General features: G+C 42.9%; 1 pseudogene; it reads right to left on the bottom strand.

The window, feature by feature from the left end:
• Window positions 1–11,661: 11,661 nt before the first annotated feature.
• LOC140467923 (cyclic AMP-responsive element-binding protein 1 pseudogene) lies at window positions 11,662–12,559 on the bottom strand (annotated as a pseudogene).
• Between the last annotated feature and the right edge of the window lie 2,223 nt (window positions 12,560–14,782).

Consider the following 14,782-nt stretch of genomic DNA (forward strand, 5'->3'; position numbering starts at 1 on the left):
CCTAAAAAAAGTCCTAACTGTAAAGTTCTAGAGGATTGTGAAGAAAGAGAGATACACAGGAGAAGGGGGCAACAAGTTGTCAGATGGAGTATAATTTGGGAAAATGGGAAGTTGGACATTATAAAGGAGATAATAAAAAAAACAGAGTGATATTTAAATGGTGGAAACTGTAGAAAGCTGCACCACAAAGGGACCGGGGTAATTGTGCAGTAAACACATAAAGCTAGCAGATTCTGGGTCAGAAATCAAGGGTTCTGTTTCAGATTCATCAAGTTTAAGGCAACACACACACGGGTAAGGGGTTTCATTAGCAATGGAGCTGGGGTGAGGTGGGGACAAGCAACATTTTAGAGATTGGAATTCCTGGTGTTTGTGATTGTGTAGATGTCTGATCAGCAGGTCACCTTGGCGTCAGATATAACAGCAATATTGTGAAGAGTCTAGTTCTACCTCAGGCAGCTCCCATTCTCTCAATTCTCTCAATTATTGAAGAAGTTGAATACTTCGAGGAGGAAAAGGAGAATTTATGCAGAGAATGCACTTGAAATGATGATTATGGTATATCAAACTCACATTATTTCTTGACCTTTTCATATGAGTTCTTCAATGAACAAACTTGTTTTATTATCTGAATAACTATGTATCATGTGATTTGTTGCGCACCAAATATTTCGTTAGGATCTCGTGAACTATTAAGAAGTGTTCATGTTTAAAATTTAGGCAGTTTGATTATTAAGGAAGAAAATGTTAGCGTTTTACTCCCACTGAATCATTGTTCTATGAAAGGTAACAAGCTGTTTATCTTTGAGCATTGAATATATGAAAGTCAATTCTGAAGGAAAAAATCCTCGTCGGTAATGTTCTCATATATGTGGAGTAATTGCTTCTGGTCACACTTCAGGCTCCAGAGGCTTGGAAAGAAATGACTTGGCCAAGGTTAGCAACATCATTTGGATGGACTATGCTCATTGGGGAAACTTGCAGGATTTGTAGAAAAAACACGTGTTTCAGAGTGTATGCAATCAACCTGAACATTGTTATTTTTTTCACATAGCTTGGGACCCGACTGGAGCATCAATAAAGCTCGTATTGTTTTTTTTTAAATTGTCGAGCTTGCCAAATTATTATTGGCAAACGCAGGTGACATTATCAAAGCATATTTCACACTCCCCAACTAGGAATTTGATCCTAGTGCTGTCAGTCCATCCATTCCTATGGATAAGAGGTATTTTAAATGTGAAAACTCCATTTAACTATTCGAATTGAAAACATCAGTGGTTACGTCCTCTTGGATTCTTAATTTCAAATTACTCAAATGTGATTTTTTGTCCCTCCTGAATTTGCCAAGCACTGGGCAGTCCTGGAATATTCCAAATATTTACAATAGATGCATTATCACTATTGAAGGCAACCTGGCAGAATTGAATACCAATCAGGTAGTCAACAACAATACATAAGTAACTTTATGAATTGCTTACTGTACACCAACAATGCAAGCCAAGTATTAATGAAACCACAGAGTGTCGCCCATGGATTCCCAAATCTAAACAGTGCATTCTAGATATGCTCACTATCACCGTCTGGGAGCAGTTTCCCAAAATGTTCCCAGAATTTAGAAAGCGCAGACACTGCCCTCCAAAGCTAAATCTGCTGTCACAGGCTTCTCTTATTGCATACAATGACATTTATTGTCCAGTTCTTTAACGTGACAAATGATTTTACAAACAATTTATAAAATACTTTAAATCCTGAAGAAATGTGATGTCAGCCCTTTGTAGAAGTGAATGGAAAGTGTGATGTTTGCTTGACCTTTGGCTCTATGTATCAGACCGAACTGAACCTTTTGCAGATGTGGGATGTTTCCCATACACTTTGTTTTAAAAAAGCAAAGATTATGCTCTGAGATTTAAATGTTCGATCAGCTTTAATAAAAGTCCTTCCAAAAATTGAGAGTTTGACTTCAGCTCCTTTAAAGAGACATGTTCTCGGCCTTCAATTTTGTGACATGTGATCATTCTTTGGTAAAGGTGGCTATGTGCAACACTGCAGGATGTTGTACTGAAGTGCCTCATTGGGTGGATGAGTTTAATTACAGGTGTAACTTGGCTAATTTTGAGATGGAATGTTGGTTGGAGTTAAATCTTGTTTTTAAACTGAGGCATGCTTGTGTAACTCAAGTGTGGACACTACGCTCATGTTTACAATGAACCTTTCACTTTAGCAATTATTATTTTCCAATCTGTTTTGTAAATAAAGTTCAATACAAAAAGCACAATGTTGGAGAAACGCAGGTCCATCAGATTCTCTGAAGGGAATAAAACATTGTAAGTTCAAAGTCTCATTACCTTTTGTCCGTTCAGACGAAGAGTCAGTGATCTTGAAATATAACATGTTTATCACTTCACCGATGCCCTCAGAATGCTGAGTTTCTCCAGCACTTTGCTTCTGAGGTTCAGATCTCCAGCATCTGCAGTTTATTTTTTGTTATAGATCCTATGATTTGACTAGGGGAGAGAGAGGCAGCAACTGTGATCAACTAGAATAAAACTCAACCATGGAAAAAAACAGTTCTTTATACTTTGCAAAATACGACTGTAAATAAGAAATGCAATTTAGCTAAATGCAAGGCATACCACCTGCCTTGTCTCAAAAATACTACTCATCTGAGAACTAATCTGTCAGAATTGTGTTTGCTCACTTCCATTGATATCACAGTTTTGAGTCGCAGTTCCACTTCCTGGGCTGCGCCCAGTTACCACATTGCAGTGGGGTGGGGAGCTTTGTCAACCTGAAGTTTTTATTAAGAGCATCATTGCAGGTTGAAGGTGACGGTTTTGACTAATATTGCGTCATCAAACTTGGAGGAAATCCTTCCTATTGTATTGATTAACTGGACTGAGCTTGTTTACATTTAGTCCTGTTAGAAGTGCTGTCATATTCTAAATTAAGAATCACACAACACAGATTATAGTCCAACAGATTTAACTGGAAGCACACTAGCTATCGGAGCGCCGCTCCTTCATCAGCTGATTGTGGAGGGCAGAATTTATAGCACAAATTTATCGTGTGATGTAACTGAAATTATCCATTGAAAAATACCTTCATTGTCTGTTGAGTCTTTCAACTGTTCAAATACCATGATAACTTCACATCTTTCATGTGTAAGTCACAAATCCTTCTTTTTAAAGTTGTATTCCTGACGGTGGCCCAACAAATCACTCATTGTGTTAATCACTGCACAGTCTCAACAAAGGAATGAAACTGGATGCCGCACATTACATCTACCAATGCACTGGAAAATAAAAACACAATCAGCCCTCATGACCCTGCAACTTTTGCCTCACTGTGGGCCAACAACAGCAACAGAACGGTACTCCAGCCCAGTCTGAAATCTCATGGCCTAGAATATCCACATTCAATCATTAACATCAAGCCAGTGGATCAAACCTAGTTCAATGGAGAGTTCCGCAGGGCATGTCAGGAACAATACCAGGCATACCTAAAAATGTGGTGCCAACCTGGTGAGGCTACCCAACGCATGTCAAACAGTGCAAGCAATACCAAATAGAACTGTGATCCTACAACCAATTGTTCATATCTGAGCTCTCCAGTTCTGCCACACCTCGTCAGGAATGGTGATGGACAATTAAACAACACACTGCAGGAAGCATCACAGATATCCCCACCCTGACTGATGGGGGCGTCTCACACATCCATGCAACAGACAAGACAACAGCATTTGCAGCAATCTTCAGCCAGCAGTGCCAAGTGGATGAGCCTTTATTGGTCCCTGACATCATAGACGTGAATCGAATTGGTTGAAAACTTATTTCAAATCAGATCAAGAAATGGAGAAGTAGTGTAAAGGCTGTCGTCCCTGCCAACATTGTGGCAATAATACTGATGGCTGTGCTCCAGAGATTACTGCACACCAAGACAATTACTGCTCCAGCACTGGCACCGAGTGACATTGTGGAACATTTCCCAGGGATGTTCAACACAAAGTATGAAAGAGCCAACTCAGCCAATTTCCCTCCATCAGTCAGCACTCGCTCAGCAGTGAAGTGATGGAAGGTGTCATCAACAGTGCTGTCACGCAGCTGCTCAGCAATAACCTTCTGTGTTACCCAGTTTGGGTTCTGCCAGGGCCACCCAGTTCCTGGTCTTGTTACAGACTTGATTCACAAACTGACAAACAGCTGAATTCCAGAGGCGAGGTGAGTGTGATAGCCCAGTCCCACTCCAAGAACATATTTCGACTTCAGTGATATCACCTGACCTCACTACCGTCTCAGCTCATTTACAGAAACTCATTCATTCATTTTGTTAACTCTACATTTCATGATCTAAACCAACTCCTAGCCAGCATCACACAATCACCCTCCTTATAATCTACAGAATATTGAGAACTCTACCGCCCAAGTTTTCACTTGTACCAGAACTTGCTGATCCATCAAAAGGCTCCCATTGAAAAGCAACAGCAATTTACTTTCACACCCTTGACTTAATTCCTGGCTGTAAACATTCCTATCTCCATGCACCAGACACACATTCACATCTCAATAACTCATTTTATTTTAGACTCCCAATGATGTTTCAGTAAGATTAGGGAGGGTGGTAAAAAAGGAGGGGGGGTGGCATTGCTAATTAGAAATGGTATAACGGCTGCAGAAAGGAAGTTTGAGGGAGATCTGCCTCTGGAGGTAGTATGGGCTGAAGTCAGAAATAGGAAAGGTGCAGTCACCTTGTTGGGTGTTTATTATAGGCCCCCCAATAGCAGCAAAGATGTGGAGAAACAGATTGGGAAACAGATTTTGGAAAGGTGCAGAAGCCACAGGGTCGTAGTCATGGGCGACTTCAACTTCCCAAATATTGATTGGAAGCTCTTTAGATCAAGTAGATTGGATGGGGCGGTGTTTGTGCAGTGTGTCCAGGAAGCTTTTCTAACGCAGTATGTAGATTGTCCAACCAGAGGGGAGGCCATATTGGATTTGGTACTCGGTAACGAACCGGGACAAGTGGTGGGCTTGTTAGTGGGTGAACATTTTGGTGATGGCGACCACAATTCTGTCACTTTCACCTTGGTTATGGAGAGGGATAGGTGCACACAACAAGGAAGTTTTTACAATTGGGGGAAGGGAAATTACGATGCTGTAAGACAGGATTTGAGGAGCATACGTTGGGAGCATAGGCTGTCAGGGAAGGATGTGGTGGAAATGTGGGACTTTTTCAAGGAGCAGATACGACGTGTCCTTGATATGTATGTACCGATCAGGCAGGAAAGAAATGGTCGTGTGAGGGAGCCTTGGTTGACGAGGGAGGTTGAATGTCTAGTAAAGAGGAAGAAGGAGGCTTACATAAGGTTGAGGAAACAAGGTTCAGACAGAGCAGTGGAGGGATACAGGATAGCCAGAAGGGACCTGAAGAAAGGGATTAGGAGAGCTAAGAGAGGGCATGAAAAATCCCTGGCGGATAGGATCAAGGATAACCCCAAGGCATTCTATGCGTATGTGAGAAACCTGAGAATGACGAGAACGAGGGTAGGTCCGATCAAGGACAGTGGTGGGAGACTGTGTATTGAGTCGGAAGAGATAGGAGAGGTCTTGAACAAGTACTTCTCTTCAGTATTTACGAACGAGAGGGACTGTATTGTTGAAGAGGAGAGTGTGAAACGGACTGATAAGCTAGAAGAGATATCTGTTAGGAAGGAAGATGTGTTGGACATTTTGAACAACTTGAGGATAGACAAGTCCCCCGGGCCTGACGGGATATATCCTAGGATTATGTGGGAAGCAAGAGAGGAAATTGCAGTACCGTTGGCAATGATCTTCTCGTCTTCACTGGCAACGGGGGTGGTACCAGGGGACTGGAGAGTAGCGAATGTTGTGCCCCTGTTCAAAAAAGGGAATAGGGATAACCCCGGGAATTACAGGCCAGTTAGTCTTACTTCTGTGGTAGGCAAAGTAATGGAAAGGGTACTGAGGGATAGGATTTACGAGTATCTGGAACGGCACTGCTTGATTAGGGACAGCCAGCACGGATTTGTGAAGGGTAGGTCTTGCCTTACAAGTCTTATTGAATTCTTCGAGGAGGTGACCAAGCATGTGGATGAGGGTAGAGCAGTGGATGTAGTGTACATGGATTTTAGTAAGGCATTTGATAAGGTTCCCCATGGTAGGCTTATGCGGAAAGTCAGGAGGCATGGGATAGAGGGAAATTTGGCCAATTGGATAGAAAACTGGCTAACCGGTCGAAGTCAGAGAGTGGTGGTAGATGGTAAATATTCAGCATGGAGTCCAGTTACAAGTGGAGTTCCGCAGGGATCAGTTCTGGGCCCTCTGCTGTTTGTAATTTTTATTAATGACTTAGATGAGGGAGTCGAAGGGTGGGTCAGTAAATTTGCAGATGATACAAAGATAGGTGGAGTTGTGGACAGTGAGGAGGGCTGTTGTCGGCTGCAGAGGGACTTAGATATGATGCAGAGCTGGGCTGAGGAGTGGCAGATGGAGTTCAACCCTGCCAAGTGTGAAGTTGTCCATTTTGGAAGAACAAATAAGAATGCGGAATACAGGGTTAATGGTAGGGTTCTTGGTCAGGTGGAGGAACAGAGGGATCTTGGGGTCTATGTACATAGATCTTTGAAGGTTGCCACTCAGGTGGATAGAGTTTGTAAGAAGGCCTATGGAGTATTATCGTTCATTAGCAGAGGGATTGAATTCAAGAGTCGTGAAGTGATGTTGCAGCTGTACAGGACTTTGGTTAGGCCACATTTGGAGTACTGTGTGCAGTTCTGGTCGCCTCACTTTAGGAAAGATGTGGAAGCTTTGGAGAGGGTGCAGAGAAGATTTACCAGGATGTTGCCTGGAATGGAGAGTAGGTCATACGAGGATAGGTTGAGAGTTCTCGGCCTTTTCTCGTTGGAACGGCGAAGGATGAGGGGTGACTTGATAGAGGTTTATAAGATGATCAGAGGAATAGATAGAGTAGACAGTCAGAAACTTTTTCCACGGGTACAACAGAGTGTTACAAGGGGACATAAATTTAAGGTGAAGGGTGGAAGGTATAGGGGAGATGTCAGGGGTGGGTTCTTCACCCAGAGAGTGGTGGGGGCATGGAATGCGCTGCCCGTGGGAGTGGTAGAGTCAGATTCATTGGCGACCTTTAAGCGGCATTTGGATAGGTACATGGATGGGTGCTTAATCTAGGATAGAAGTTCGGCACAACATCGTGGGCCGAAGGGCCTGTTCTGTGCTGTATTGTTCTATGTTCTATGTTCTATGTGTTTATTTTTGAGTTCAGCTGTGTGACTGTTTCTATGGATTCCAAGGCAACATGGTCTGGAATTCCCACCTCTAAGATCTGCTTTCTTCCTTTAAGTCGTTCCTGAAAAAAATGCTTATTTCACAAAAGTTTTGGTCACCGGACATAATATTCTCTGTGGCCTTATGTCAAAAGTTCAATATTTTTGTGAAATTAAAAACATGCTAATTTGTACAGATATCTTCTACTCTTCACTATCTGAGTGAATACTCTGTAATGTCTCCTACCCAACCACGTTGCGGGAGCACCTTCACTGTACCAACTGCAGCAGTACAAGGAAGTCAAACATCACCTTCTCAACAGGCAGAGCTTTGGCCTTGATTACTGGTATCTGTGGAAGGAGAAATACACATCATGTTTTAGGGAGTGCAATATGAATTATAGGAAAAGAAAATGGTGCAGAATTTGACTGTCAGAAATGGAAGGAAAATCTACTCACTTGGAAAAAAGAACTCTTTATTGCCAAAGATTAGGGGGTTAGATAGGGTTGACAGTGAGAACCTTTTTCCACGTATGGAGTCAGCTATTACAAGGGGGCATAGCTTTAAATTAAGGGGGGGTAGATATAGGACTGATGTTAGGGGTAGGTTCTTCACTCAGCGAGTCGTAAGTTCATGGAATGCCCTGCCAGTAGCAGTAGTAGACTCTCCCTCTTCATGGGTATTTAAGCGGGCATTGGATAGGTATATGGAGGATAGTGGGTTAGTGTAGGTTAGGTGGGCTTTGATCGGCGCAACATCGAGGGCTGAAGGGCCTGTACTGCGCTGTATTCTATGTTCTATGTTCTATATTGTGGAAAAAATAACCTGATAATGGAGAATATGGTCAGGAGCCGGGCAGCAGTGGACAATCCATTTACAAAGAGGTCTTTGAACGTAATAGTAAAATACTACACAGAGCAAAAATACACACGAGAGACTGAGATAGCTAGATAACAAACAAGTGGAAACCAAGGAGCCCAGAGATGAATCAGAGCAATGTTCACTTTTATGATCCCACAGTCAGAGATGTCTAGCACAGAAACAGACTCTTCGGTCCAACCCATCTATGCCAATCAGATATTCTAACCTTATGTATTCCCATTTGCCAGCACTTGGCCAACATCCCTCTGAACCCTTCCTATTCAAATGCCTTTGAAATGTTACAATTTTAGTTGCCCTTTCGGCTCCTTTTGAATTCCGCCTCCGCCCCCAAACCTATATCCTCTAGTTATCATCTCTTCCAACACTTGTCTACTTACGCTATCCATGTCACTCACGATTTTTATAAGCCTCTATAACATCACACCTCATCCTATGATACTGCAGGGAAAATGGCCCCAGCCTATTATGCCTCTCCCTGCAACTCAAATCCTCCAACACTGACAACATATTGAAAATCAATTCTCAAACCTTTCAAGTTTTAGTACCTCCTTCTGATAGGAGGGAGACCAGAACTACACAGTATTCCAAAAGTGACCGAACCAATGTCCTGTCCAGCTGCTTTACTCAATGCTCTGACAAATAAAGGGAAGCATACGAAATGCCTTTTTCACTGTCCTATCGATCTGCGACTCTACTTTCAAGGAACTATGAACCTGCATTCCAAGGTCTCTGTTTAGCAAGACTCTCCAAGACCTTACAATTTCGTGTGTGAGTCCTGCTCTGATTTGTTTTCCTAAAATGCTGCACCTCACATTTATCTATACTAAACCCTATCTGCCACTCCCCAGCCCATTGTTCCATCCGATTAATATTACATAGTCCTCTGAGATACCCTTTATCACTGTCCACAATACCTCCAACTTTGGAGTTACCTGCAAACTTACTAACTGTACCGCCTCTATTCACATCCAAATCATTTAAATGAATGACAAAACAAATCCAGAAAAAATCCATCCACTCTGTAAATCCTGCCGTATGACTCTCTCCCAGAGAGGGCTGCACATGCGTCCCGCTGAACTTTGCCCCCTACAAAGCTGGCGGCTGCACGTGTCCAGTGAATCGTTGCCCCGAATAAAGATGGTGGTGCTAACATGAGTCAATCGCTGGATGAAGCATTTTCCCGTTTCCGGCAAAAACGGGACTAAGTTTCAAATTTGTATTTTCCGATGTGCACCAAATGTCTGTAAACCCTCAACCCATACCAACACCATTTCCCTCCCGCTTGCTGCTGTTTATTTCTATCTTTACCAACAGCTCCCCGTCCACACATCCCGAACCGACCGCGAGGATGATCACGTGGTATAGTCTAGTCCCGCCCCTCATTCACACTGATTGTTCGGAGGACTAACTGCCCCGCCAGGTCCTCCCGCTGTCCCTGCCTTTCCATTGGTCCACCGCTGACATAAACCACCCGGGGCCCATTGTTGGCTGGAGCATGCGGATTGTTTCATGGCTTTTGTTGCTGTTCATGAGTTATAAGAGTTAAAAATAACAACACTATCTCAAAACCACCTGATGAAGAAGCAGCAAAACTCGTGCTTCCAAATAATCCTGTTGACCAAGCGCCTGGTGTTCTGTGAATTTTACTTTTGTCAATCCCAATCCAACACCAACAGCTCCAAGTCACGAATGAGGAAGGGATGTATAACATAAGAACTCGGAACAGTAGAAGGCCATCCTGCCCTTCGAGCCTGCTCTGCCATTAAATAAGATCATGGCTGATCATTTCGTGGACACGACCGTTTACCCACGTTCTCACCGTGTCCATTAATTATTTACGTTTTTAAAAATCTAACCTGGCTTTAAAAACGTTTTCTAAACTAGCATCAACTACTTCCCTGGGCAATGAATTCCATAGAGGTCAAGAAGTTCCTTCTCAATTCAGTCTTAAATTTGCTGCCTCCAGTATTGTGGTGATGCCCTCTTGTTCTAGCTTCACCTGCCAGTGGAAACATCTTCTGTACTTGTGTTTTATCCATTCCATTCATTTTATATGTTTCCATTCTTCTGAATTACAATGAATATAATCCCAATATACTCAGTCTCTGTTCAGCAAACCCCCTCAACTCCGGAATCAAACTCGTTAACCTCCTCTGCACCCCCTCTCGTGCCAGTACATCCTTTCTCAACTAAAGAGATAAAAACTACATGCAGTACTCCAGGTGTGGCCTCACCAGCCCCCAAATACAGCTGGAACATTACCTCTGCTTTTAAACTCAATCCCTTCAGCAATGAAGGACAAAATTCCATTTGCTTTCTGAACGGATTGTTGTACCTGGTGACCAACCTTCATGCAGAAGGATGCTCAGGTCCCTCTGCAGAGCAAATGATGCAACTTTTTTAACATTGAAGTATTTTTTAAAACGTTAGTACAATCAAAGAGTATAAACTTGATATTTACAAACATTCTATTTCATTTAACAGATCATTACCCACTCACTCAATGTATCTATGTTCCTGTGCAAAGTTTCACAGTTCTCCGCTCACTTTGAACCGCTAATCATCTTAGTGTCACATGCAAACTTTGACACTCTACATGTGTTTCCAACTCCAAACCATCTGTATCAGTTGTAAGTAATTGCAGTCCCAACACCGATCCCTGGGGCACACTGCTTATCAATGATTGCCAGCCAGAATAATACTTGTTTATCCCCACACTTTGCTTCCTATTAGTCAACCAATCTTCTAATACTAATGCCATGCATCCTTATATTATGCAACAGTCCCTTGCACAGCACCTTGTTGGTCTTTGAGAAATCCAGCTACACCACATCGACTGGGTCCCCGTTGTCCACCTTGCTTGAAATGTCTTCATAGAATCCCAAAAGATTGGTCAAGCATGACCTGCCCTTCATGAACCCATGCTGTGTCTGTACAATGGGTCAATTTCTTTTGAGATTCCCTGCTATTTCTTCCTTGATAATAGACCCAAGCATCTTTCCCAAAATAAAGAATAAACTGGTATATAATTCCCCACTTTTTGTCCACCTCCTTTTTAAAACAGTGGCATCACTTTTGCTGTTTTCCAATCTGCTGGGACTGCCACAGAATCCAGTGAATTTTGGAAAATTACTGCCAGTGCATTTGCTATTTTTCCTGGCATCGCTTTTCGTACCCTGGGATGCATTCCATCAGGGTCAGGAGACTTTTCTGTCGTTAGCTCAATTACCTCCAAACAGTCTAAAACTAGCTGTTCTGTAATATTGATAGTTTCCAAATCCTCACCTACCTTTGTCTCTTTGCTAGTTCCTGAAAAGATATTAGTATCCTGCACTGTCATATCCCATAACTAAATGCTTCTTATTTTCCAAAGGATCAACATTTACTTTAGCCATTCTATTCTCGTTATGTATATATTTATATAAACTTTTGCTCTGTCTTTATAGTCTGTGCTAGTTTAATTTTCTCATGTTCTATATTACTTTTCCTTATAGCTCTTTTGTGGCTTTTGGTTCACCTTTAACGTTTTCCCAGTTCTTGTTTCATGCTGTTTTTGGCCACTTTGTACGCCTTTTCTTTCAATTTGATTTTCCAGAATAGCAACCCAATTCTCCAAGCATTTCACATACTCTTTCTTCTTGCGACGGCACTCTCGAGCTGCTTCCCTGTTTTTCATGAGGTGGATCTCACGTTTATGAGTGGTTTCTTCAGCATTCTGGGGCTGGCTTTGCAGGACTGGTGAAGATGCCATAACCATTCCCTGGTCAGCAGTGGAGTTAGGAGTTGCATGGATCTGATTGCTGTTGGACATCTCCAACAGCACCTTGTACAAGCACTTGGCTGCCCGGCACAAAGATTCATCAGGGCTCTGTGCATACTGTATAATGGCTGCTCCAACCTTGGCTGTAGCTGCGTTGGTCATTGTTAGTGTCTGGAGTCCTTGCATTTCATCTGTACCATTGTTGGCCTGCTGAATTGCTCCCCGCTGTGTAATAGCAATGTATTGTCCACAGTTACTTTGATTGATGGGTATCTGCATCGTCGTTGTAGTAATGGTTGAGACAGTATCTTCTTCTGATTTCTCCTCACTGATGTCTTGGCACACTGGGGAAATCAGAAGAAAATTCATTCAGGAGTTTCCTGTATGAAAGCCGTCTCGATAGAATTTATCTACGTTTCTGAGAGTTAGTCATGCTATCCACAGATTCCTGGGCGTCCTCATTTTCAAGTATACTAGAAATCTGAACAGTCTGAACTTGAGGGGATTGTATGACTGAGGACTGAGCTGCTTGGATAACTCCTTGGACTTGAACAGTCTGCCCATTCGGCAATTGCACTAACGTTACTGCTGGACTTGTTGATTGGTTCCCAGGCATGGTTACCTGCATGTTCACATTATATATTCATGATCTGGATGAAGGAACTGGGGGCATTCCAACGAAGTTTGCTGATGATACGAAGTTTTCTGGACAGGCAAGTAGTACTGAGGAAGTGGGGAGGTTGTAGAAGGATCTAGACAGTTTGGGAGAGTGGTCCAGGAAATGACTGATGGAATTCAATGTGAGCAAACACGAGGTCTTGCACTTTGGAAAAATTGAATACAAGCATGGACTACTTTCTAAACGGTGAGAAAATTCATAAAGCCAAAGTACAAAGGGATCTGGAAATGCATGTCGAGGATTCTCTACAGGTAAACATGCAGGTTGAATCCGTGATTAAGAAAGTGAATGCGATGTTGTCATTTCGCTCAAGAGGGTTGGAATATAAAAGCAGCGATGTGCTACTGAGACTTTAAAAAGCTCTGGCTAGGCCCCATTTGGAGTACTGTGTCCAGTTTTGATCCCCACACCTCAGGAAGGGCATACCGGCACTGGAGCATGCCCAACGGAGATTCACACGGATGATTCCTGGAATGGTAGGTCTAACATACGAGGAATGGCTGAGGATACTTTTATGTATTCATTCCAGTTTAGAAGGTTAAGGGAGATCTAATAGAAACTTACAAGATAATACATGGTTTGGAAAGGGTGGACTCGAGGAAATTGTTACCGTTAGGTGAGGAGACTAGGACCCGTGGGCACAGCCTTAGAATTAGAGGGGATCAATTCAGAACAGAAATGCGGAATCATTTCTTCAGCCAGATTGTGGGGCCTGTGGAATTCATGGCCACGGAGTGCAGTGGACGCTGGGACGCTAAATGTCTTCAAGGCAGAGATTGATAAATTCTTGATGTGACAAGGAATTAAGGGCTATGGGGAGAATGCGGGTAAGTGAAATTGAAATGCCCATCAGCCATGATTAAATGTCGGAGTGGACTCGATGGGCTGAATGGCCTTACTTCCACTCTTATGTATTGTGGTCTTATGGTCTAATTTGATCACTTTCCTCAGATACCCATTGCCAAGTATGCCTTTTCATACAGTCCTTCCTTTTCACTGGAATAGACCTTTGTAAAGCTTCAATGAAAATCTTCCACTGCTCATCAACATCCCACCATAAAATTTTTGTATCCAGTCTACTTTATCCAGATTCTCTCTCATTCCATTGTAATTCCCACTGTTCAAGCACAGGACCCAGTTATTAGATTTTATCTTCACACTCTCCATATGTATTCTCATTCAACCATACGGTAATCGCTTAGAACATAGAACAAGACAGCTCAGAACAGGCCCTTCGGCCCACGATGTTGTGCTGAACTTCTATCCTAGATTAAGTATCCATCCATGTACCTATCCAAATGCCGCTTAAAGGTCGCCAATGATTCTGACTCTACCACTCCCACGGGCAGCGCATTCCAGGCCCCCACCACTCTCTGGTTAAAGAACCCACCCCTGACATCTCCCCTATACCTTCCACCCTTCACCTTAAATTTATGTCCCCTTGTAACACTCTGTTGTACCCGTGGAAAAAGTTTCTGACTGTCTACTCTATCTATTCCTCTGATCATCTTAAAAACCTCTATCAAGTCACCCCTCATCCTTCGCCGTTCCAACGAGAAAAGGTCGAGGACTCTCAACCTATCCTCGTACGACCTATTCTCCATTCCAGGCAACATCCTGGTAAATCTTCTCTGCACCCTCTCCAAAGCTTCCACATCTTTCCTAAAGTGAGGCGACCAGAACTGCACACAGTACTCCAACTGTGGCCTAACCAAAGTCCTGTACAGCTGCAACATCACTTCACGACTCTTGAATTCAATCCCTCTGCTAATGAACGATAATACTCCATAGGCCTTCTTACAAACTCTATCCACCTGAGTGGCAACCTTCAAAGATCTATGTACATAGACCCCAAGATCCCTCTGTTCCTCCACCTGACCAAGAACCGTACCATTAACCCTGTATTTCGCATTCTTATTTGTTCTTCCAAAATGGACAACCTCACACTTGGCAGGGTTGAACTCCATCTGCCACTCCTCAGCCCAGCTGTGCATCATATCTAAGTCCCTCTGCAGCCGACAACAGCCCTCCTCACTGTCCACAACTCCACCTATCTTTATATCATCTGTAAATTTACTGACTCACCCTTCGACTCCCTCATCTAAGTCATTAATAAAAATTACAAACAGCAGAGGACCCAGAACTGATCCCTGTGGAACT

Source organism: Chiloscyllium punctatum, chromosome 46, assembly GCF_047496795.1.
Source record: "Chiloscyllium punctatum isolate Juve2018m chromosome 46, sChiPun1.3, whole genome shotgun sequence".
Taxonomy (NCBI): domain Eukaryota; kingdom Metazoa; phylum Chordata; class Chondrichthyes; order Orectolobiformes; family Hemiscylliidae; genus Chiloscyllium; species Chiloscyllium punctatum.